This window comes from Pectinophora gossypiella, chromosome 3 (assembly GCF_024362695.1).
Source record: "Pectinophora gossypiella chromosome 3, ilPecGoss1.1, whole genome shotgun sequence".
Taxonomy (NCBI): domain Eukaryota; kingdom Metazoa; phylum Arthropoda; class Insecta; order Lepidoptera; family Gelechiidae; genus Pectinophora; species Pectinophora gossypiella.
Genome location: NC_065406.1, coordinates 8,070,994 through 8,095,593, shown reverse-complemented (window position 1 = coordinate 8,095,593; position 24,600 = coordinate 8,070,994). Strand labels below are relative to the sequence as shown.

The 24,600-nt window shown below is 38.5% G+C and overlaps 1 protein-coding gene across 1 annotated transcript in view; it reads right to left on the bottom strand.

Moving 5' to 3' along the window:
• Window positions 1–24,600, bottom strand: part of LOC126381837 (uncharacterized) — a 73,548-nt gene that overhangs the window by 10,791 nt on the left and 38,157 nt on the right. The gene's annotated exons all lie outside the window — the stretch shown is intronic.

The window sequence follows — 24,600 nt, the reverse complement described above, 5'->3', positions numbered from 1 at the left end:
TTACTGTAAAAAAACAAAAATGTGTCATCTTCTTCTTCTTATTATCGTGTGGGTTATGAGGTGGAAAACCAACCTAATCGACTCTAGTGTCAGTAACGACTACATACTTACATCAGTAAGTAGTAACCGGGACCAACGACTTAACGTGCCTTCCGAAGAACGGATCATCTTACTTGCGGACAATCAGGTGATCAGCCTGTAACGTCCTAACCAAACTAGGGATCACAAAGTGATTCTTGTGACATGTCTCCTCCGGGAATCGAATGCGGAGCCTCCGTATCGTGAGCCCAACGCTTAACCACTGGACCACGGAGGCCGTTATGTGTCATCTAATATAATACCTATAGGTTCTAATTCATCCAGGCAGTTATGGATTAAGAAAATGTATACATTTCCCACTACTACGTAGAATAAACAATTATACTAGGTACAGAAGGGACACTCCGGGCCGCACCGATACGAGATTGGAGTGGTTTGGATTACCCCACTCCCGTACTGCGGGTCACTTTAGTCTGTTTAAGCCGTAAGCCCTTAAGGAGTCCTTACTCCTTAAGCATGCTTCCTTAAGCATGGGCCTACTTTCTATCTTGCTCGCACGCATGGGGTAAGGCGCCACACACTGCATCTGAGTTGTGTCTCGTTCTTACACAGGTAAGAACGAGATTTTTGTATTGAGTGTTCTGTCTGCGCCACTGGGAACTCATCAGTTCCTCATGACATTAAATCAGAACTAGCTAGCTGGACTGGATAAACACTATTATTTTCATACTATTTTATTGTAATCCCTATAAACATCCCTAATCACTTCTTACACGAAACATAATCCTTGTAACAAAAAATGTGGGTAATTCATAAAGCAATCGGCCGCTATGGCACTGTCTGATGGATGGGCCGGCTCGGCGGCGAGTCATGCTGATCAAATCATATCTACTACTAACGCATAACTCATTCCCCGTACCGACTCCCAACCTACTCACTCGTATCTATAACGCCTATCAGCCTCTATTCTATTGGCTGTTCATTGTTCGGATTAATTCTGATCAGTATTGCAGTCATTTGCTATTGATGTAACTTTGGTAAGGCCACGAGTCTAGTTTTTACGTGACTGTGCGAGACAAATGAGGGTAATGTTTTTATTAGTAATTTGGTTTTTTAATTCAACGTAGAAGAACTGATGCACCTTGAAAATTCGGTTAAAAAATATTTAAAGAGGGATGTGTGGATACAGACCGGTCTCACTGTGGTAGATTGTGTAGGAATTAGAATCCTAGACGCGCTTGTAATAGGGAAGTTTCCAATTAGTCAAATCAGTCACTTTTTACTAAACGTCAAAACACGAAATTACTACGGAATTTGTATGAAAAAGCAACCTGAGACGTCATAGAAAAACGTGTCGCACATATTAATACATCTTTCTCTATTGAAATTCATAAATTAGTTAAACAGAAAAAGAAAAGTTTTTTGACACCTTTACATCTGTCTCAAATTAGAATTTCATAATTTATCGTTGACCTAGGAAACTACCCAATCGAATTCGATTCGCAGACAACTAATAACAGGCGTAAGTATATCCATTGCATGGAAATCTTTATATTTCAGCTGACACGACACCGAACGAAAAAAAATAAGAAAAGTTCCACAGAAAACAACACTGATATCGCCATATGTGTCCCGTGGCAGGGCCCGAAAGCGATCAGCATTTCCTTATTATAAGCCAAGGACAGAGACTTTTTAGATTTAAATGTACTAGAGAAGATAAATAGAATGCAGCGCAGGTACGGTCACGAGTACTAATATGTATACATTTTGAAACCATGTCACATTAACTTTTTTGACAAATTAAACCGTAAGTCTCATTAAATGTCACATATGAGAGTGCGACAGAGTTCTAAAGTGGGTGCATGATATTGCTCATGACTGTACGGCACATAGGTTATCGGTTATGAGTACCGTCTAAGTGAGTAAGTATTTTGAAAAATCACATTCGGATGTGATTTTTGTTAACAAAACTTTGCAATAGACACACGTGTCAATCCACGTTAATTTTGTAGTCTCCCGGAATGAAATTAATTAACAGAAATCGAGGTTTCGTTGAAGAAAATATGACCAGGGGAGTTAAAAACGCCACATCGAAGCAATTCATCTAAAAAATAATTAATGAAATTAGACATTTGTGCACTTAATGTGATTAAAAAAAAAGTGCTCATAATGTTTTCCCTAAAAGGCGACGGTATTTCACTTCATGTTAGATACAAAGTTAATCAGTCGATTACAAAGACGTTCTTACTTCTAATTTATGAGCAGAACAATTTATCAATATATTGTAGAAGCAAAAGTTTATTGAACACATTTAATAACATCTATGACTGTGTAAGTAGTTCATTGACCTTTTATCTAGATGTGTAACCGCCAAAGAGCAACACGCGTCCGCGGAGGGAGGAGGATAACAGCAAATCCAATAAAAATACAAACGTACATAAATATACGTACGAATTTTAAACCTATTGAAAACACGTTTCAAGTTGCATTTTTTGGTACCTAAATACACCGCGATCAAAAATAATGCGACAAACGCTTGTACGAGTGTAATCATCTCCGATAACGGTGAAGCGTGGAGGTAGGTAGGAATGAGGGAGGAATTATCAAAACTCCGCAACAGTAATCCTCTTATCACGTTGTCCGCGAACTTGATCGGACGCCTCCAGCATAACGCCTTATGCTACTAACAATAAATCTAAGCTATTTTTATCAAATTATTATAAACGAAGTCACCACCGTATTCCTATCGGGGTGAGCAGAGCCATAAGACATCAACATGCAACGATTTAGTGACCGTGGCGCGGATTCCGCATATCTAGCAAACATTTTCAATAGTTAAGGGCAGGGACGGTACTATAAAGTATAGGCGTCTGAAGGACGTAATATACGATCGCGACGCCCCGATTACTCTAGTCAGTCAGGCGGCCAATCAGTTCGCGACACTAAATATGAACCCCGATACCGACCCCGCCGGCGTGGTCGAAGATTTCCCTCATGCAGCGCTTATCGCTATCGACCCACTAGAGTCGATTAATTCTTTTAAATATTCTTCCTGTCAGACAACGCCCTGAGCCGAGGTTCGCGCCCAACTGAGTAACCTCAGACCTGTTGTCTTAAATTTAGTACCGCGTGAGAGCCCTCAGCGCTCCCCATTTGTCCGGCCAAGTAGTTATTGCCATTTGCGGCAAATCTACAAAAAGTCACGTCAAAAAACAAAATGGTTAAGGGTAATAGGCTTGCCTCCTGTTACATGGGACTTAAACATAGCTGGCAACAAGTAGGTGTATTATACACCTCTGCCTACACTTTTGGGAACACAGGCGTGATGATACGTGTGAGTTTTATGCAGAGTACTTACATCAAGCTTGAAATGCAAGCAGGTTCTACATATACGTACAATGAACAGTATTTGTATTGTATTCGCCTCAATATAATTATATAAATAAATATCGGCTCGTTGCCACAGACTACGTCTTCACTCCACCCCCGTACAGTTTACTTTTTAATCGTGGCCACCGCGTAGTGCATTGCCCAAGACGACAGAATATATATGTGAATCGATTATATCGATTCAAGTATTTTATAATATATTACATAATGCCTGCAGTGGGACACTGAGGGCTACTAATAATAATAATTATTATTACATATTTATTTATATATTTAATTATACCTACGTGTATTACAATAAGATGTGTTTGTGTACTTATGTAAACACTACAGAATTCATTAATTAAATATAACAATTGTAAATTTATGTGTATTTATATATGTGTATTTTGACGTATTGTAGTGTAGGTTTTTAATTTGACTATGTTATATATTTTATTGTAAATTAAATACAAAATAATATTGCAATGAATCTGGTGGTGCAATGGAACTACGGAAAAATCAAATTAGTAATTATCAATATTAGTAAATTCTGTTTGAATTTCGAAGGGACAGTTCTTCTATCGTGTCGGTTGTGAGGTGGATTACCAACCTCATCAACCCTGGTGTCAGAGCTATTGAGCCGTCAAAGGCCCCTGACATGACTCATGTAACCACTACTTACTTACATCAGTAAGTAGTAACCGGGACCAACGGCTTAACGTGCCTTCCGAAGTACGGATCGTCTTACTTTCGGTCAATCAGGTGATCAGCCTGTAATATCCTAACCAAACTAGGGATCACAAAGTGATTTTTGTGATATGGACCTCCAGATCGTGAGCCCAACGGTCAACCACTGGACCACGGAGACCGTTGAAGGGCTAGTGATTGAACGAGAATAAAGAGGAAAATGTAACACAATTTTAAATGGACCACATAAAATTACGAAAGCAATTTGAATAATGCCGCGTAATTGACACTTTAAACGATTTATGTATGAGTAAGCGAACAAATATGAATAATAACAATGTATCGATTATCGACAGGTGGTAAGCGTTAACGATACATAACACAGACATGTGGTTTGTTAAATGCGGATCTGACCAAACCTCGGTGCATTTTGACAAGCAATCAACGTCAACAGAGTCGACTGCTAATGAAACTTCACAAGATCAGCCCAATGATAATGACATTACTTACATATAAAACGTCCATTAACCCTTTCACGGACAGAGATCATGGGTCGTTGATGGTTTGTAATAGGTAATATATGACACCTTGGGATCGGAACGTTATTAGACGTTCTGTCTTTGAAAGTGTTAAGAACAATTGTTATATCAAATCAAATAATACTTTACTGCACAGGGTGGTTAAAAAGGCCACATCAAAGTAATAGGCTAGTTTCCAACTATATATCAGTTACGTTTTACTAAACTTTAAAACACGAAATTACTGAGGAAATCGATTGAAAAAGCACACTGTGACGTCATAGAAAAATATGATTAAATTGCGGACTTATTATTACGTTTTTCTTGATTAAAATTCATAAATAAATTAAATAGAAAAAAGAAAATGTTTTTCGTTAGTTTTAGATCTGTATTCGTTTAATCAGAATTTCATAATTTATCTTGAACCTAGTACACGACCCAATTCACCTAAGAAAGAAATATTGCAATTTGACATTTGCGCATATAAAAGTAAGTGCGCAATGCCAATAACCTTAATGTTTATTGTTAGCTTGAATTTTATACCAGGTGAGAGCCCTCAGCGCTCCCCATTTGTCCGTTTAAGTAGTTAAGGCCGCAGGCAAATCTACAGTAGGTCACAAAATAAAAAAAATATTTTGTTATTCAACAACATTCTCGTATTCACGAGCACAATAAATTCTGAAATCCACGCAAATAGAAAGACGGGCGAACTTCATGTTCCACCCGTTGCGATAGGCAAAGAAATGACGGCGGAACATTCCAACACAATAAGATCGATTTTGTTAGAATGTAGAATATTGTGCACCACATACGGGTCAAATTGATAACCTTCTTTTTTAAAGGCTAGTAATATTCACCGGCAATAAAACACATTGCTGCGTTAGTGGTGCCGCAATTACGTATAAAACACGTTCTCGCGCTGATGGCCGCTACTCTTGTGCTTTACGAGTATTATCTGTGTTTTATGTCTAATTAAATGGGTCTTTACATTTACAGATACAATCATTCCGTTTAAAAGTAAATCTCTGGACATATTTAGCTTCTATGCCGTTCTGGGAGCCAATACAAAACATAGAACCCCCTATTGCCAGTAGTTTTACCGAGTAGTCTTACCACTTGAACGAGCCCCTTGCCATCCGGGCATGTCGTAAAATCCAATTGTGTCATTTCTAACATGATGGAATGATGCTATGGGGATCCCTTGTCACCACAACGTTAATCATATTTATCCATCTTAGGATTTCCTAACAGTGGCTCTGCCCACCCCATTAGGGATTCCGGGCGAGAGTATGTATGTGTTCGTGTACGTATTTGTTGTATGTATGTGTTCGGTACTCTTGTTGGGCCTTATACAGGACATTATATCATATGCACTGATTTGTACTAAACGTTTTTTATAGGGCGTGCGATGGGAGCGCGAGGTGGATGACAACTTATAAGTAAAAACTGCTGAAAACGCTTAAAGTTTGTATTACTGAGAACTGTGTCCCCACATATGTATATATTACTAAAAATATTTAAAACTAGACTACTAAAACTAAAAAGAAAAAGAAAAAAGTACATAACTATAGGCTCAATATAATAATGCTCCCTTTTACCACCTCTCGACCGAATGTGTTAGTGACATTGTAACGAAAACTTTGCGGGATGATTCAGACCATGATTCTGCGTTGATATCAAGTGGGATTTTCCATCGCAAAAGTATGGAACTGAAAATAATAAAAAAGACACTCAAATTTTCATGAATTTTCAACTCGGCATCATGGTCTGAATCATCCCCCTCAGTATTCGTTGACGATACACCTCTGCTTACTCCTTCAGAGTTACATACGTGATTCCGTTATGTAAAAAGTTACCTCCAGCCTATTATGGCAGTATAAATATTTATTCTGTGTCACTACCACGTTAGATCAACTTACATGCCTTTGTAAAATTTATTAGTTGTAAACTTCTTCACAATAGGGAGATAGAATTGATTGACTGAACAAAAGCCCACAACAAGTTGTCTGCTTTTAAACTAACCTCCTGTAATAATCCTTTCTTTTTTCTTTTGTACTTTGAACAAAGCGGATTAGATTACACGTTTTATTTTTAATTGAAGTCGATATTTCTTCTTTCAGCTGATTGAATAGGGCAGTTTGCTTTTAAAAGAGCACAACTTGTTTTCATTGTCAACATAACAATAAAACGGAAAGTTTATTCCGTGCTATTAGAATCGTGACTTTTTTTGTTTACATTACAAGGCAGAGGATGGAGACATTTAGACTCGTTAACTATTAAAATGTTGTTACAGTATTTACAACAGCGCCCTTTATTTCTTTCCAGTTATTGAATGAAATAATGAATGAACTTGAACATTTACAGCCAACTATAAAGAACATTCGCTTACTTTATAAGGAATAATACTACGTATAGAACGGCAACTCTCCGCTCCCTAAAAGCGACTGAGCTAGGTTTACCTCACTCACTCCTCACCCCTTGGTCTTACTTTAGTCTTCAATCGTACGGCGTCAGACGTTACATACATAGATTTTTTTAAATATCTGCAATTAGTCGCAAGACTTTAATCAGATTTGGTGTGTGAATTGATTAGTTAGAAGTAAAGCAACCAATGCCACCATCTTCCATAGTACTCACCGCCCAAGAACATCCTTCCTTTTGAGCCTCTTCCTTTACCCTGTTGCTAGCTTCCAACAGCATAGTAGCTAAGGGATTTGGATGGTTACTCAATCGTTCCTTATGCCTTTTGTTGTACTGTTCAATTTCTTCTGTGATCGTTGGCATGTCTAGGTATTGATGTACCTCTGAGTTTCGAATAAACCAGGGCGCCGCGCATATAGTCTTCAAGATATTGTTCTGCACCCTCTGCAGACTTAACATACATAGATGCGCGTGTAAGATAACGTCAATGTGTAGTGTCTATGTAAAACGAGGATTTTTGTAGTGTCCGAGTTGTGCCAGTTGTTTGCCCAACTGGGCATCCTCAGGCCTGTTGTAAAAATTTTGTACCGGGTGGGAGCCTTCAGCGCTCCCCATTTGATGGCCAAGTAGTTAGTGCCATCTGTGACAAATCTACAATAAGTCACGTCTAAAGAGCCGGTTGTTTGATGAAGTACTTATATTTAAAAACAATTTGTCAGCATCTAAATTTCTCGGATTTATTAAGTTAGGTCGGGTTAGTAGATAAGGTAAAGATCGTTTATACATAACATAACAAATATTTTGGACCACACAGAGAAATACACAATTACCCGTAGCCGTAGCAGCCCAGTTGGTAGAACGTTTTCCTCTCACTTTGAGGTCGCAGGTTCGAATCCAGCACAGGCCTAAACCAATGATTGTCGAATTTGTTTTCGAAATCATTTTTCGATCATAAATGATTATCACGTGCTCAGCGGTGCGGTGAAGGGAAACGTCGTGAGGAAACCAACATTCCCGAGAAATGCATTTTCGGAGGTATGCGACCTAACCGGTATTGGGCTGGTTTTCCCTTCGGGGTTTGGAAGGTCAGATAGGCAATGGCTTCTCTAAAAAACTAGACCTGTCAAATCGTCAGGTTAGGTAAGCGGACCCTGTGAAAAACGGTATAATTCTAAGGGGATGATAATAGAAGAGGAGCTCGGTGGCGCAGCGGTAAACGCGCTCGGTCTGCGATTGTTGAAGTTAAGCAACTTTCGCAAAGGCCGGTCATAGGATGGGTGACCACAAAAAAAAAAGTTTTCATCTCGAGCTCCTCCGTGCTTCGGAAGGCACGTTAAGCCGTTGGTCCCGGCTGCATTAGCAGTCGTTAATAACCACCAATCCGCACTGGGCCCGCGTGGTGATTTAAGGCCCGATCTCCCTATCCATCCATAGGGAAGGCCCGTGCCCCAGCAGTGGGGACGTTACCTAGCATCGACACAAACCATGGTTTAACGATGCTAGTTAGCATAATCACTGTGCGTACTAAATTTTTGAAATAAATAAATAATAATAATAATGGGCTGGTGATGATGATAATAGAAATAAAAAGTTACAAACAAAAGAGAAATGGAAGAGTACAATAGGTACAATAGGTTTATACACACAGTGAATGAGAGACTATCCAGACTTCGTTCCTCAAAAATAATATACTTAGAAAAGAAAGTCCCTCATTATAAACTCTTGACATGTCATGGGAACAAGCTACTAAGTATGCAAAAGATCGAGTGGAAATCTGTTGTTCGAGGCCTACATCCCAGCAAACGACAATAGAATAAAAAAGTAGGAAGCAGATACATTAATTCCCCTAGATCTGTTAGCTCTATCAGATATCATTATACGAAAAAGTTATTTCATATAAAAACAACATAAAGAACTGCAAAAACAAAAACAATCATAACAAAATGACAGCAGAAGTACAATGGGTGACCTTATTGCTAAGCAGCAACTTCTTCCAGGCAACAATACAAAAATACAATACAAAAACTCTTTATTGCACTTGAATCACATTAAAAAAACATTAGTATAACCTTACCTACTTTACCAGGTTTATTAAAAAATGTGTGACTAGCAAACAAAGTAGGACCGAAATGTTACCATTGAATGGATCTCTGTTTGAAATATGAGAAAACGGACGGAATGACAGATGTTGTCTCTTCAATCCACAAATGCCTGTGCCATATTATTTTTTCTTTTGTCCCCGCGGCGAGCGAGGTAAGTTTTTAATTAGCCCCACAAAAGACATCGAAGGCTGTTGTAAGCGCAAAAAGGCTGCAGAGGTAAAACTGCTATCGCAATTAAAAATCTTTAAATTTCCTTCTAAACGGGCACGAGGTAACTCTTCTGAACAATTTAGATGAAAATTTTTTACAAGTTTTAATCCACGAAGAATAATTTTCCCGGCCAAGTAGTTATTCCGGCCAAGTAGTTAATGCTTTATGCGGCGAATCTACTAACTTTGAATAACTAAGAATAACTTTGTCAAAAAACTACACATTCGAATAACCATGTCTGTTTTATTATATACTTACTTATAATAAAGAAGAAAAACACAGGAAAAAAGCTGAAAAAACTTGCTTAAGAAGTCGAGTCATTTACTGCGTGATAGACGTATTAAGGACGATGAGTTGTACTAAAAACATCAAAATACGTTTTACGTGATATAATAAATATATAATACTTATATGAATATATATTTTACATAAAAATTGGCAGCAAATGCTCAAATATGATTATTTGCACTATAAATCTGCTAGAGAGAGCATTGGTGGTAGTTTTTAAGTACTTAATGTTGGTATAGTTATTCTGGAAGTGGGTTGACAAAGCTGGCAGCACCTCATTTCACACTGCCTTCTTTCATTCTGCCTTTTCCTTACTTACCTGTTCTTCTTACGTCATCCTAGATTCAGCATGCATATTCTACTTTAGCCCACATCGTCACTTGCAGATCAATCGCGAACTTTATTAATAGTTTAAAAAGCAATTTATCACGTCATTATATAACAATAGCGGTCAAACACATACAACCAAAGAACGAGCGGGTTATTTCACTGGTGTAAAAGAAAATGAGAATGCTTTAAAACGTAGTCTATAGGTAACAAACGGGTAGCAATATCAGATAAAAGCCGAGGCTTTGAATGAAAAAAATCTTCCCTTAACCTAATTCTTAGAATAACGGGAACAACTTTTTTTTTGCGCAAGAATTAATGATCACGATCGTGCATTTGACACAAAAACTTAATTAATTCATTCTCGTGAATTTATTCCGCAGTTAGATTTTATTGAGGATTAAAACAATTAGAGATTTGAAAAATCGTTGTTTGAGTGAAAAATCGTGTTTATCTTATGTATTTAAATGCGTCTAAAAACTTGCTAAGTATTGTATTGTACTGAACAAGAATAAACTTGAATATTCTCCTAATTATAGTAAGGTGACATACTCAATACAATAAATAAAATTTTATTTTATTGAAATATTACTATATTACGTAATATTTTTAGCAAAGGGAAAATAGCTTATCTATGTGCAGTGCTACGAGACTTCGACGTAGCGCCGGCTGCTACGCGGTCCGGAGAGCGGGAGGGAAGCGAGCAAAGGGAATTTGGAGGCTCGTGCATTGTGGCCTTCCCGCCGCGCGCTCCCACCCATTTGTAACAATTTGTTCAACCGACGTACAATCGAAACCTTGTTCCCATTACTGTCTTCTTTGTAAGCTGTTACATAAATGTTTTCGCATTTCTACTCCCACATACCTATTCAAATAAGCGTTCACTCGTTCCCTCTTATTCGACAGGAACCGTGAAAGTATGCGACGTCAATTCAATATCGTTATCTTCGGGAAAGCATGAATTAGTTATGTTGCGCAGGACAAACAGTACGTTCCGCGGAGGCTGCTCGGTGCATAACTTCAAGCCGCCCTGAATTACTTATAAACAGAAGCAAATACGAGTGCTGTGTCGTTCGAGAGTTGCTCGTATCCTGTGTCTATAACACTCCAAGTAGTATCTCCGCGGAGCTTTATTAAAATTTCCCGTCGATGTTCAACTCCAGGCGACGCCATTTAATAATGCACGCCATAAAATTGTTTCTTGAGAGCAGTTCTATGCGATATTAACATCAAAAGATTATTCTCAACTTATGCTACGATAGCTCGGGTTACCTAGTCGTTTTGTTTAACCTACTAGATTTACAGGTTTCATGTAGTGACCGTGACATAAATATTTAAATGCGAACGATTCAGTTAATGTTTGACTTCTGTTTTTGCAACAAACTGATTTTTATATTACTGTTGACTTTTAAATGTACTCGCACTTTATATATTTTTCGAAGGAAAAAGGTAACTTTTTCATATAGTGCTTATAATGCAGGCCGCGTACGCGCCGGCGGCTGCGGCAACTCATAACGACACAAACTTGCGGGCGATACCTCGTATGCCGCGCCACCGTGCGGCCAACTCGATTGATAACAACGGGGAGATTAATGTGAACGGTACTAGCCTTTCAAATTGCGGAACGTGTTTGAAACGTCGCCGGCGGGCGGCGGGCGGCGAGATTAATCGCGCGCCTTAGATATTGCACCCGTCCCGACGGAGCAGCTGTCGTCAAACAATGCGCTGAGCACTTCATCAGACCAGCTTAATTCTGATTTAAACGGTAACATCGATCGACAACAGTCGGCCGGCGAGTTGTTAAGCGGCGCCCCGGGCTCGGTTAGGTAAGCGACGACGTGAATTGTTGATGCGCGCGCCGCCGGCACACATCAAATATGCAGCACACTTCCCGCCTCGAGTGCCCACCGCCCGACCTCTACGAGACACAACAACACAAATGGAAATCTCGATGCTCGCTTGACAGCCGACATGATGGGCGCGCGAGCCAACGCCTCCGGCCGACGTGCCGCCGTCACAAACTATTTCTGATGCTACACCCGGGGGAACCGAGGAATCGTTATCTAATACCTATACCCAGCAGAGGCGGAGCATTCCAAATCTGATGTCGAGAAGAGTAAGTAAAGCGAGATTGATGGCAACTTTAACAGGTAAAGTTTTGCACACTACTTATGCTGACAATGCATTATGGGAATGGGCAAACTTTACCTCACACTTTCCTGTTTGCTAATTGTTCTTCAATCAGTGGCGCCAGCGGAACCCTTGCAGACGACTTGGCTCCCTTTCTCCGAGTTTCGAACTTCCGAACAAAAGTCAAACCGGTGATTAACTAAACGAGTTAACAGATTTTTTATCCAGATTTTTATGAATATTGTAATGGTGATTTAGAGTTTTCAACGAACAGACACGCGTTTAGAAAATGATTAAATAAGGTGTTTTTTTTTTTAATAAATGTAAACTTGTTGGTTCTTTATTCAAACTTGAAAGGATCTCAACGATGAATCGCTACAACGCGATGCTAACAAGTTATTTTTACATAGAAAGAAGAAATCAATCATCGGAACTTACATACACTCGCTTCATTTATCCACGGAAATATAATTAATACACTATAATGATTTATTAACGTGCAATTATAAATGGGAATTTAGAGCCCGTGAACTGGCAAACTGCCAAATCACTTAGAACTTTCAATGAACAACTGCACAAACCGATTGATTCATAGGTAACTCCTGTATTTTAAAACAACCGGAAGGAAAATTTCTCCGATACTCGTTCATCAAGTTTCGGAAGTTGACGTCTGTAACGTACCATAACGTCATTATCGAAATCAAATATATTGTTCTACAGAACGAAACGGAACATAACAATAACATGGCTTTTGCTTAAGATAATATCTTAAAATAAAACGGTATTTTTGATTTAACTGCATAAAAATAAAGCCAAATAAATCCACGTACACAAAATTATTTAAAAATTAAGTATTTACTAAATGATGTTGATACCGTCTACGTTATTAGTAAAGACCGTACTTTCACTATATAATAAGAACTCTGTGGTATAATAAGAACGCACAGGACATTGAGTAATTTCTTTGACTTCCTCCATAAAGCGTTTCACAAAAATGTATACAGAGAATTTAAATGTAGGTAATATTTTAGAGTGCTCAAATAACGTAAGATTAAAAGTAATCGTTTTCAGTATGCACGTGACAGAGCGGAGTGAAGTCGAATATGGCGTAAAGGTAGGTTGAAATCGGGTCATACGTAACTAGAGTAAGGAGATAGATAGAGAGAAAGAGAGGATGAAACATATTTCTACGGGAGCCAGCAGAAATACTTAGTCACTCATGATAATAAGCTGCAGTCAATCCCCCTATTCCTACTATCCTGCTTTCCAATAAAAATCGTGAACTGAATAACGGTAGCTTACCATGTCATCGACAATGGGTAAACTACGAGTATACGTCGTCTTCTAAGAATAATTTTAAATGAGACACATCACATTTTACCCTTCGCAATTTAAAAATACAACAAAACTGCAAACAATGAAATATAGATAAATCCCTGTACAAAACCGCTGACCGGTTGAGGAATGTCATCAGTGTAGCAACATTTTAATCCGGTGAGACATGGCAGCGTTCCAAGGCGGGCCCGTCCGCGAGCTCACCTGCAGTCGATTAGCGCGGCCCCGACCTGCCGCATGCGCCACCCTTATCCAATACATTGTCCCGATTTCTATACCTTAAGGCTCTACTACGTACATACATTTTAAAAACATTGAATCTCAAAATTGATATAACTAGTAACTAGTGCACACGGAACACATTACCGCACGCCACAAGCCAATTTACGCGTGTGTACACAGTAGGTATATCGTACTTATCGCTAAAAATTGAAGCGGATCGAAAATGGCTTTAAATAAGGTAGTTTGTTTGGTGTTTAAAATAATTTATTACCATAATTACGTTAAAGCTTTGTGGAAATAAACATTAAAAGTTAAAATTCATTACACATGTAAAGATTACATTTTAAAGATATGGTGTATACTGACTATAATTATTCCCGAAGGGGTAGGCAGGGGTCTGTAATATATGTATACAGCTACGTAAGAATATGTGATTTTCTCCTAATCCAGCGCATAATTCGGTACAAAAAGCTACCCCGATACCGACCCCGCCGGCGTGGTCGACGATTTTCCTCAATCAGCGCTTATCGCTATCGACCCCTAGGGTCGATTAATTCTTTCAATTATTTTCCCTCTCAGTCGACGCCCTGAGCCGAGGTTCGCGCGCAACTGGGCACCCTCAGGTATTTTGTCTTAAACGTCGTACCGGGTGAGAGCCTTCTGAGCTCCCTATTTGTCCGGCCAAGTAGTTAATGCCATCTGCGGCAAATCTACAATAAGTCACGACAACAAAAAGGTACAAAAAAGTTATGGTGTATGTAATATTTAGTATTTTATCACTATAAAAACAAAACTGAGTTTCAGTGTTTTTGGATTTACTTCGTGTCTCCGTGCCATATTTGTATTTGCTTTCGGAAAATATTCCGATATTTTCCATTTTACAGGTGACGTAGCTATGTAACCAGTTGGTTAACCACTACCAATAAAGGCTTGACTGACATGGAGCGGTTTATAACAAGTACGAACAAGTAATCGGATCGGAAAATTTAATTTATTTTTTTACTGAACCGGTGTAAAATACGAGAGGTGAGTTTAGTTTTTTGTAAATATGAATATGAAAATCAGTGTTATAGGATTTTGGCAGTCTGTTGACGTTGTACCTATGTTATATTTAGAGTTTTGTATTGATTTGAATATGAAAAAACGAATTGTTGACATTTTGATTTAAGTAGAATCGAAAAAAAATTCGACCAATCGGTTATTTCGAAATTACGTTTGAATGGTAGGTACATCTCAGTAACCAAAGTTTGAATATAATATCTTATCTTCAGAGGTTTACCAAAAGTACCTACTGTCTGTCTAAGTTACTGCATCCATCTTAGATTTCGAAAACCATTAGCGCGAATTGCAAGCGAATTCACTTAAAGAAGTTCTACTCTTGAATGAGTTTCTCGGTAGCTCTGCTTTTTCCGCACAAAAACATTCATAGTGAGTAACTATACAATTTAGTCATATTTTTCTGAATTTTTATACCTACGGCACGAACATTATTTTTTTGGATTAACATTTTATGGATACATTTCACGTGACGTGACGCGGTGATGTTGCAAGATTTGTATTCAATGTAAGCACTACGGCATTACATTGATAAGTAAATCAGTTACAGGAAGTAGAACGTCTCATCTAAAACTAAATAAATTAATACGTAATTGGAGCAAAGGCTCAAACGTCCAAAGTCCAAACTACTCCCTTTTGAACAGATAGCTAGGTATTACCCGGACCGGGAGTCACCACCCTGCTAGGGAGCAGGTCTAAGGGTAGCCGCTTGCCCACCTCGCTGTTAAAGCGCTTCGCTTCAGAGCCCCAAGAACCCGCCGTCTCGACGGCAAACGGCACTTGTACTACAAAATTGTATTGCATTCCATTACTAACAGATACAAATATACGTTCAGATTTAGGGCGATCGAACAAGCAGTTTTATCCGTGCATTGCGAGATTGTATCCATCATTTTGTTACGTCTCGTATAATCTTGTGCGACTCTCACGACATTAGGACAAAAAAGAAATAATTGTTTAGGAGGACAAGGAAAAAGGGGCGAGGAAAGAAAGCGTTATAATTTGGGCGGGACGATTTAATGAGCGTGTACCCTTGGCACTCCATAAAACTTCTTATAAGACGGTAATATCTTAATATATCTACTTAGTAACCTTCAATACATTCATAAGGAAAAATATTTATTTTCTTGTTATAGTAGAGAAAAGTGATTTTGTTGTGAAATATTCAGAGGCCAGGTATGCATACTTTAAATGCATAGTAAAGTTATTTTAATTACACGGCTTATTTTTTCTGTTAGGGTGTCTAGTCTGTTATGTACAAGCTAACACTCGTATAAAGGCAAACCACCTGCGTGCTGCGAGCTGTGTCAGATCTAAACGTCAAAAAATCATGAAGATAAAAAAACAATTCTGGTATTTCTGTGTTACGTTTTGTTATTTACGGAATATCTGTAAACTTCCTGGTATTGAATGAAAGGGAAAATAAAATACGCGGGCATTTCTAATAGTCGGGTGCAGACATAAAGCTCATACTAGCCTGCGCTGCGCTCGGGAAAACAAGTTACAACTCGATAGTGTAAAGCTCAAAAATGTAAACAAACAACATACATACCTAGATAAATCACCCGGGGTGAGAGGACTGTTTTTAAAAAGACAATTTAATTGAATTTAAAACTATTTATTTAGAATAAGACACACGTATTGTCTAAAAGAAGTTCAGCTTAAGACTACCTTAAAAACTAATGGGAAGGGACCAAGCGTCTGATCTCATCATGGCTTATCTTATGCAACGTAGCGCATTCTCTAGGCAGTCTAGACGCTTCATGAGCTTATCTTGGTGAATGTGCAACGTGGCGCATTCTCCAGGCAGTCTGGACGCTTAACTCCTCCCTCCATAACTTCGAAATTCTCAGGGGATGATTTTTGAGACTGAGAATTTCGACGTCTTCTTAAAGTTATGAAGATACCGATAAAAATTGTTAAGACTAAGATTATATATAAAAATAGAGTTCCTATACTAATGCTATTTATATTTACCGCACTTACACTTTTATCACTTTCACTTAGCACAACACTGTCAGCTTTTTTTAGGGCGTACGACAACACTTGGAGATGTCGCAGGTCGACCTCATCCAAGTTGATAGGCTTCCAGGGCGATGCTGCTGCTGAAGTTGGGATTTCCGGAAAATTTATAAGAGGTAACTTGGGATATAGTATTGGAGATGCTTCGGAACTATGATGCCTCAGTGTGACGTCATCGATTTTTAGTTCGCAGTTATCATCGATCACAGCCAGGTAAGTACCTCTGATGTAGATTCTGCTCATCTCACTTCCACAGCGTGTCTTCAAAAGGATGTTGGCTTTAGAGTAGAGAATCCATCGATTAGGTTGTATGGGCTCTACTTTAATTGTCTTCACTTCCACCAGGACAGGATAACAGGTGGTAATATTCATAGTAAACTTCATTAAGTCCGCCACACAGGTATCCTCCATGGATCTTGGGGCGATGTGTTCTTCGTAGCAAATAAAGAAGCCTCTCTCCAACTCTTTGCAGCGTTTGGTGAGTGAGAATGTGTTCGAACCATTCGCAATAAGGTAAGGTTGTTTTGGGATAATTAAGACAGATTGATTTAGGTTGTTTGTAATAGGTAGAGGAAAGACGTGATAATAGTCGTATATTCCCTTTTTGACCAAGGGAACTTCGATGATAAAGACTATCTGATTTTCTTTGATATATGCCTTAATCTCTACACACTGCTCTATTTTAATTAAATTTACATAATTTACGGGATATGCAAGGCTCTCTTTACGTTCAATTTTTCCTAAAACAGTTACAAATTCGTCAGTGTCTAATATTGACTGGTGGAGAGTTCCCATTTTGCTAAATGCTATTGCTGTTTCTATTTCATCCAATCTGATATACAACATTTGGAAGTTATGTAAAAATAAATTGTAAATATGAATTAATCTATTGTTTGTAAAATTTGTAATTGACTCATTCAGTATTTTTCTAATGTCCCAAATTTCCCTATCCAATTGGATGAAATTATTTTTTGTTACCTTGCTGTTATTCGTAAATGTCCCCAACATTTCAGTGACCAGACTCATTTTCTTTAATTCTGAAATTTGTCGAGTTTTGAGTTCATTTAACATTTTATCATACTTCACAGCATCCTCATTGTCCAAGTTGCCAGTTATTACTTTTATAAGTGACCCTAAAGGGTTTAGTAGTCCACGTTTTATTCTTTTTGATGGATTTAATTGTCTGAGTTTAGTGAAAGTTATGTGTTTTAGGTGATCAGTTTGACTTTTGACATTCGCGAGTTCGAAATTAAAAACATTCTTGCCAAAATGGTTTAGGACGTGTTTGTTGAGGTTCGCATAGCGGTTGAAATTAAACTCTATATCATCGTATACTAAACTTAAATCTAGATTCTTAATTATTATCCACTTATCGTAACTTATAATAGCAGTTCCCTCTTTTACAGGAAGTATCCCGGGATTGTGTTCAATCCGTTGTAGCTTGGCCTCCTCCTGGCTCTGGCTCAACTGGACCACCAGCAGGAGCACGACCCTGTGGAGGACGACGAATGTCCTTAATAGGTACATTGGTATTACGGTTCCTAACATCGACAGGTACTACATTCCTACTTATCTCTCCAACCACTTCTGCTTTTTGAAACCGGGGCTTATCTTTACCGCGTCTTGTGTTTACCCCTTTTATAAATATCGTGTCTCCTTCTGCTATATTAAACCCTGTCTCTCCTCCCCGTCTTTCTTTAACCTTTTCCTTTTTTTCTAGCATTTCCTCCGTCATATATTTATACAGATATTTGGTTCGTCTCGCGTGTTCGGCTACCAGTTTTTGCGTGTAATATTTGTCAAACTCGACGTTAAAAGCATTAGTACAGTCGGTATGTCCAAATACGACTTCAAAAGGTGTAAGTCCTGTTGTCGAATGTATGGTGTGATTGTACGCCATTATTGCGTATGTCATGATCGAAGTTGCGTCCGTAATTTTCTGCTCGTATTTCGCAAGGCGATAAATTTCTAGGATGGTAGAGTGAAATCTTTCGATCATGCCCATAGAATTCGGGTTATGAGGTGTCCCTATGTGTAAGTTTATTTTATAAAATTTTAACGTTTCTTTCATTAATGTATTATTGAACTCTGATCCGGGATCAGCGCTTATCTTCTCAGGGACACCGTAGAATGAAAAGTATTTTATCAGAGCTCTTACTACTTCCGGTGTAGAGCGATTAGGAATTTCGAAAGCCTGTCCTAGTTTACTAAACGCATCAATGATGGTCAGGAAGTATTTCCCTTCTATTGAGAACAAATCCATAAACAATTCTTGGAAAGGTTTTGTCTGCGTCTGTGTCAACTGCAATTCAGGTTTGTATGGTTTGCGGTCGTACTTCATTGCTTTACAAATTTCACACGCGTTTATCACGCTACTGACTGTTATGTTCATATTGTTCCAGTAGTATACGCGTTTCAGCTTCATGAGAGTTTCGTTGATTCCTCGATGACATGTCTTACTCTCGTGGTATTTTAAAACAATTTGTCGTTGCTCTTCTTCGTCCTCTACATGTATAACTCTTTTAGTGCATTCAAATAGTTTAACTGTTCCTTTTCTAAAAAGTTTTATAGCCGCTTGTGTAAACTGTTTACGGTGAATTTCATTTTCAAAATATATGAAATGCTTAGTTTTTGGTTTTACATATTCTTTTAGGAATTGAGTGACCAAATCTGGCCTATTTGTTGGTAAATGTGCTTCTAATATCTTTTGATTGTTACTAGAGATATTCTTTACAGTCATTTCGTTTCTGTTCCATGTATAAATTAACATCTGATTAGGCTTAGAGTCTATGGCTTCGTTTAGAATAGGTATGCCATTTGTGTCCATGTCTGGTGCCGAATGAACAGTTTGTGATAGAGACATGTTACTCATCGTTCCTTCTGGTATTGTAATGGTGCTTTCAGAAGGCGATAATATAGGGTACTCAGTTTCTAACTCATGCTTTGTTGTTTCTTCTTTCTCTCCACTGCTTATTGAATTTACTTCGTCTTCCGGATTTGGTTGCGCGTTACTTAACCTTTCAATTTCAGAAACCACATCATCCAAGTAAGAATGTAATCGTCTTTCAGATTCGTCTACATTCACCTGCATGGATTCAGTATCGTCTTTACCTAAAGCATTTAGCCTTATACGGGATAACGCGTCCGCGTTGCTATTTTGCTTGCCATTTTTATATGTCACTATTGCGCTCGGCATACGCACGACTTTACCGAAATCTACGAAATTAATAATCGCTTCTCCATCTTTCAGGTCCGCAGGAATCGTCACGCGTGTTTCAGTACGTGGTTGAAGCTGCACTTCATATGGTGGGTTATATATTATTGGTATTTCTACATTTTTCGTTCGGAGAACTTGATTCTGCATATCGATTGTGGCGCCTAGTTGTTTTAGAAGGTCGGAACCGATCAAGCCATCGTAGCGATTATCGACGTCATAAACATAAAATTTATGTTGTAACGTGCTCTTAAAAGTTTTCAGAAGGGGTATGACGATGACTTCGTCGTGTCTGCTACGAGCGTGAGTGCTTACAACCTCGAAGGGTTCGAATAACTTATAGTTGGCGAAGAACTCATCAACTTTCCTTGGGCTGATAAACGATCGAGTGCTTCCCGTGTCTATCATAAAACGAGCATTTATCTCAGGTAAGTTGATGTGTGGTAATTTTAATAAGCTATCACAATTAAGATTTACTATCTCGGGTTGTTGGGTGCGGCCGGCTCGTGAAAATCCGGGGTAGTTTTTGGTTGTTTCCGAGCTGGTCGGCTCTTCATACAGATCGTAATATGCTTCATAATCTCCTTCATTTGGATGATAGTAAGTTTCCGCAAGTTCATAGTTATAGAAAAGGTTATTATTACCTTCAGGTTCATCTAACATGTACTGTCTTGTTACTGTTCGCATAGAGACATCAGTGTCCAATGGTTTGGAGTCGTTTACAGGGGGTCTGTATCCCTGAGGCTGGGGTGGAATCCCGAACCGATACTGATTGGGAATCCCGAATTTGAAACCCTGTGTGTTTTGATTGAAGTTGGGTCTAAAACCTTGAGGTTGGGGAATACCGAATTTAAATTGAGGGTTTGGTTTAAAATTATTTTGGTTTTGGGTCAGGTTTGGCTTATAGCCCATCTGCTGTGGAATCCCAAATTTAAATTGAGGATTTCCAGGTAATGGCATCCGGAACTGTTGTAAAGCACTTGGTCGAAAGACAGGTGTATTTTGTGGAATATTAAATTTAAAATTCTGGGGTTGAACATTTTGAGAATTTTGTGGTTGTACATTATGTGTTGAAGTTAACTGTTTGTGTTTAGAGTTATATTGGTGCTGGAAATTCACCTCTTCAGTTACGATGCCTAACGCATTTTCGAGAGTGGAGCAACCTTTTAGGCGAACAATACGTATTAGGTTTTCCGGAAGGTTATATAGAAAAACATTGAGCGCGCTGTTATTGTAAATGATCATTTTGGCTGCTTTTACGCCTTCGTCGGTCAACCGGTTTACTTTAGCAAATAAGGCGCTGCGAACATGTTGAATGCGGTTACAGAACTCATTGTAGGATTCCCCCGACTTTATTTTCATGCTCTCGAGTTCAATACTAATGCACTCCTCTGAGCGTGGGTCACCGAAATGCTGAAGTAACACAGATTTCAATGCATCCCAGGACGTAATGTCTTGTCTCTCACTGATAAGGGTAGCTGCTCTATCTACAAGCCTACTACTTATACAATGGAAAAGGTATGTGCTCTGAGCAAGGTTACCCTGTATCGTGTAACTATCTAGTACATATTGAGCTTTAGATAAGAATAAATTAAGCTGTTCAGGTTGACCACTAAACTTCGGTATCAAACACAGCATTTCTTTGGGAACTAACGTTACTTGAGCCATATTTATAGTTTTATAACGAAACACACACAAAATAAAATAAATGTAACAAACAAAAGTAATAAAAATACTTAAAAGTTCACTTATCACCTATTTTAGTGCGATATGTGAAAATCAGATATTCTTTATCTCAGTGAAGTTAACTGAAACAAACTATATAGAGCTATAGAGTTCACTTATTAATAATTGAGCCCGCAACTAACAGGAATAGATAAGCATAAGAAGTGGAATGCGAATTAGTCACTCACAAGCTGCTTACTGCCATATCCTCCACGATAAAGCTGCACTGAACTTCGTAGAATTATGTGTCTCTCGTATTATGTGAAAACGATTTTCACTCTGTCCGCTCACTCACTTGTGTTTAACTTATTTATTTGGTTCGTGGATATCTGCGACTTTTTGACCCGACGACCGATTTTCTAGTCCTCAGGTGCAGCCTTAATGCAAATATCCTACCGGCTGCGCCAGATAAATCACCCGGGGTGAGAGGACTGTTTTTAAAAAGACAATTTAATTGAATTTAAAACTATTTATTTAGAATAAGACACACGTATTGTCTAAAAGAAGTTCAGCTTAAGACTACCTTAAAAACTAATGGGAAGGGACCAAGCGTCTGATCTCATCATGGCTTATCTTATGCAACGTAGCGCATTCTCTAGGCAGTCTAGACGCTTCATGAGCTTATCTTGGTGAATGTGCAACGTGGCGCATTCTCCAGGCAGTCTGGACGCTTAACTACCTAGGTAACTTTATGTATTTAAGTGGTGTGTGATACGGGCATTGTTTAGTATGAATGGGGGCAGCTCATTGAGGTTACGGTGTCCAGCAAATTGTGTACACAGCTATAAACGTCGGCCATCTTTGCATAATTCCGTCCACAAAATTATGTTTTGACCCCAACGGGGGTATTAACGACCTGTAAGACATTAGTGACTTAATTGTTTGCCGCAGTTACCCTCAATTTACCTTTGAATGGGATAGTATGAATTCCTGGTGTCAAAAAAATAATCTAGTTATAAAAATAATAATAATACCTTAGCATCTGTAACGGTCAAAAATATTTCTTAATTGCAAGTGTTCTAGTTATTTTATTTTAATACTGTGTGAAGTTTAGTGCCATTATCACAAACAGTAATCTGAAACATTAATCATAAAAAATAAGCATTTGTTGTCGATAATGTCATAAACCCAACTGAATATTATATTGCAGTTGAAATGTTAGTATCCGGAATATGGTTTACTTAATATTTAAATGGAAGCTCAACGGTAGACCGCGGCTTCAAATCGATGGCGCCGCGTGGTCACGCTGGATTAGTACAATTATACATTCGAATTAAATCCCATCCGCAGGACAAAGTCGCTTCACATCACGTAATCCAGTCTCCACTCACGGGCCGCATCAACAAATCAATTCGCACCTAATACGCTAGAAATACGGTTTCGAATGGCGAATAACAATTTTTCCAATAAACCTTCACCGGGTTGTTGGAGCACAGTTGGGGAAAATTACCTTTAAGTGTTCAGATTTAAGGTTGACATTGATTGTGAAGTCGGTGAGTTTTATGAGGCGCGCGGGGTGAGGGCGGGGAGGGGGCCGGGAGGTCATCGCCCCCGCCCCGCAGACGGAGCGTGCCGCAGGTTCCTCCGTCGCGCGACCGGCGCCTCCGTTACGTCCACACCACACGTTACCCAACTGATAGTCAAACTGACTTTGAGGAAGGTAACCACTTAAAGGGTCCGAATTAGCCTCTCAAGTAGACAGTAATGAAATGCGCGGAAAATAGAATCGAAGATATTCACGTATTGTTATACAAAACTAGGTAATGGTGTCACTGTCACAAGTGGCTGTAGACATTTTAAAATGACAACAGATTTGATCCACGTGACATACGTAGCTACAAAGTTTCCGTAGCAACAGCGTTACGCTTCGTAGCAAATGGATAGCCAATATTATATCCAATGCCTATAGGACAATCATGGTTACACAATTTAACATAGGTTACTAAGGTGTATATGAGAAATAGAAAGTATGCGGTAAATATATGAAGTTTACATGTAACAATTTTCTATTTAATATTTAAACTCAACAAAAACTAAACTAAGATACTCATAGTTCATCTATATCTATAAAGAAGTTACTGCTTTTGATAGTAACTATACGGAACATAATAAAATTTACGGCTTAGTCATTGGTACTGATATATGATCTATATTTTTCTATATAGCTCTCTCGTCGCTCTTTATAAAACCTAGATGAAAATAAATTAAATTTTCGCCTATTTTCAAACAACATAATTTCACAACCGGTTTTAAGCTGAAAGCATATTATCAGGATTCTTCCGAATCGTACGCGCTATCGCCATGGCAACAATTTATCCACGAGATAAACAAAACAGAGTATCATCAATATAAGGAAGATAGTAATACCAGTAGATAGTAGTAGCAGTAGATAGTGGTAGTGGATAGTAGTAGTAGTGTTGTTGTATGTAGCAAGGGGTTCACGGAGCAAAGATGAAATGAAAATAAATCACGAAATCCAAGGGAACTTTAAGTTTAATTGTTTTGCAGAGTATGACGGAGAGGGAGCCATTAGTTTTCCTTAGAGTAAGACAAACCGACATTTCCAGGCTAAAAATAGGTTTTTCCAGTCACAGGAGGGTCCGATGGTACTTTGTCTTCTTTCGTCGTTTCTTATCGCTGCACCAGTATCACTGGTACATAGAAACGTGGTGGGTAATCACTTCTAAGACAAGCAGACGCATATCAAGCTAAATAAATATTGCACAAGCAAAATATATGTCGTTTGACGGAGCGTACTGATACCATTCAATATTATTGTAATCGAACATTATAATAAATGAATTTTGATTTGAATTTGGAACGTAATAATACAGATACTTACACTATAATATATGTACTTATAGGGAAAAGTATAGGGAAACAAGGAGGGGTAAGACGAGTGTGTGCGCCTGCGTTTTGCGCGAACGTTTGC